Here is a 2,661-nt window from a genome sequence, read left to right as displayed (position 1 = left end):
CCCTCGGCTCAGGGAGGCTCCGGGCCAGTCCTGCATCCCAAGTCCTAAGGGATTGGCTCACGTGGCCCCCACCCCTGCCCCCGGCCACATCCCGGCTCCTCTGGACAGGCAGCCACGCTCACCACCATGGAGAGTAAAGACTCTCTCCTGACGCCCAGGAATGTGGTAGGGAGTGAATGGACAACCCCCATGGCAGGGGGGCACCGGGGCTCTGCATGAAATGTGGGGTGGCCTACCTGTATCAGGTGACTTCAGGGTCCTGGCCAACCTCCACGGACGGGCTGGGGGCCTGAGGGGCCTAGGTGTAGATGACCTTGGAGATGTCGCTGTCCTCCGTGGACCTGCCGTTGTTGTTCCAGGCCACATAGCAGAAGGTAAGACACATCTTGGCCCTCCGTGGTAGGGAACTAATGGGTCACCTTGGGAAGGCCTTTGGTGCCTAATGGGAGTCCAGGCCCTTCGGCGTGGCACGGGCTACGTAGTTGACACTGGGCAGCACCTCCACCAGTTCCTGGAACACGACCCAGAAGGTGCTGGTGGAGCCATCACAGCTGAAGCCCCTGTCGTTCTGGCCCTGACCGTGTTTCTGACCGTGCGGATGATCTGGATGTTCACGTGGTCATCAGTGGTCCAGGTGGATGGAGCCATACAGCCCAAAGCCAACCACGAAAATGCTCTTGTTGATGTTGAACCTGATGTGGCCGCTGGTGCTGCTGTAGCCCCAGTGGCTCTCCCTCTGCTGGAAGCTGTTGATGCTGCTGCACTCCTTCCGCCCTGCTGGTCCATGAAGTCCACAGGCAGCTTGGGATGCACGGCCAAGTGCAGGAAGAGGCTTGACCACCTCGCAGTCCACGAGCATGCCCTGGGCGCAGGTTCTGCAGCAAACTCCTCCATGGTCATCCCTGGGAAGCAGACGAGGGCCAGCGCCTTGCCCAGAACCTTGCACTTGCTCTCGGGAGAAACCTGCAGCTGCTGTCGCTGACCCTCAGCCTCAGACCAGGGGACAACGGCGCTGAACAAACGTACCCTCCAAATGCCTACTGTGTCCAGCGCCAGCACGGACACCTCGGCAGTGTTTTTGCCGATGTTCTCCAGAAACCGGCCAGCCGGCTGGGGTTCACTGAAGAGTCTCACCTGCCTCAGCGGCACGGACGTGTGGGCAGCCCTGAGGCTCTTCTGGAACTCCAGGCGGTCGGCCTGGAGCGCCCGCCCCGGGTGTGCCGCGTGGTCGTGACCTCAGGGGAGGAGAGAAACTTGAGCAGGGCCAGGTAGGCCGCCGCCTCTACCTCCCGCAGCGCCACGTCGGTGCACGCGGCAGCCACGCCCGTGAACGCAGCGTCGAAGACGGCCCTGCCCACTGCCAGCACCGCCCCGCGTGCCCGGAAGCCGTGCGCACGCACCCCTGGCGGGCCAGCAAGTGCACGGCACAGGCGCAGAGCGCCTCCTTGTTGACGAGGGAGGCCAGGCACTCCGTCGTGGGCTCTGGGGCCTCCCCGTTGTAGACAGGCCATACAGCAGCGCCCCCACCTGGCTCCTCGGCAGGCTGCTCCTCCCCCCCCTCCGCGGGGGAAACTCCGGGGATGGGGGGCGCGGGAGGGGGGTGCTGCATTGGCATTGGCATTAGGCCCGGGGTTAGAACCCCAGCTGACACGTCACCTGCCTGCGGCTGCTACCCATCTTGTCTGGGCGGCGGCCTAGGGACCCGGCCTAGGCACCTCCTGTTGTCCCTCGTCTTCCCCTTGCGTGTTTTCTAGTTGCTGGGAATGCTGGTGAACTCCTCACCCCGCTTGGTCTGGCTTCTGTCTCAACCACTCCATCGAAACTGCTCTTTGCAACTACCTATTTGTTGCTACATTCAAAGGACACTTCCCACACCGCCCTTGACTCAACACCTCGCCGTGGCCGCCGCCAACCCCACCCCCTTCCTAGAAAGCTCTGGCTCAGCGCCGCTCCAAAAGCGGGCTTTGCGGACCGGGACCAGTGTGCAAACTGTTGCTGGTCGGCCACGAGGTTTGAGTACAGAAACGAAGACTCAGGTGAACTTTTATGGCAATTCGGCAGAGGAGCTTTTGCCTGTTGAATCTAGTAATAAAAAAAAAAAAAATGGGGTTTGTATTTTGAAGGCGCTAACATTTGTTAATCCATTTTATTGCATTTTATCACAAAAGTGTTGGTCTGGGATATGTGGGCGCGGGGCGAATCCCTAACCCTTCTCCAAAGATAATGTAAGAAACACTGCTATCATCCCTTACCTCCTCCGAATCCAACTGTCCTGGCTTTCCTCCTACTCCGCTCTTCAGAAGCTTACACGTTGCCTTCATCTCCCTCAGGCGCCCAGATTCCCCCTTTCCTGATAAACTCCTGTGGGTCTTTTGGGTCTCAGCAGAGACGCCACTCCTCAGGAACCTCTCCTCCGTCAGGCCCTAGAGGCCTATACTGTCCATAGCTTCGACGTACCAGTCCACACCAGATTCCGTGGCAGCTGCCAAGCCTCATTGTCCCCTCAGCCCCTAGCCCAGTGCCTGGCACTGGAGGGAGCCCGATCCCCCTTCATGGTGTGAGTGAGTTCCACATAAGGCAGCCTTGGGATCACACCATTCACCGACTTAGAAGGTACCTTCCACCCACGCATTTCCTCCATGTTACTTCGCCTTCCCTAAC

General features: G+C 60.2%; 1 pseudogene; it reads right to left on the bottom strand.

Moving 5' to 3' along the window:
- Positions 1-242: 242 nt before the first annotated feature.
- Positions 243-1,621, bottom strand: LOC123594342 (annotated as a pseudogene).
- Positions 1,622-2,661: the final 1,040 nt, after the last annotated feature.

This window comes from Leopardus geoffroyi, chromosome X (genome assembly GCF_018350155.1).
Source record: "Leopardus geoffroyi isolate Oge1 chromosome X, O.geoffroyi_Oge1_pat1.0, whole genome shotgun sequence".
NCBI lineage: Eukaryota > Metazoa > Chordata > Mammalia > Carnivora > Felidae > Leopardus > Leopardus geoffroyi.
This window is presented reverse-complemented; position numbering and strand designations above follow the sequence as displayed.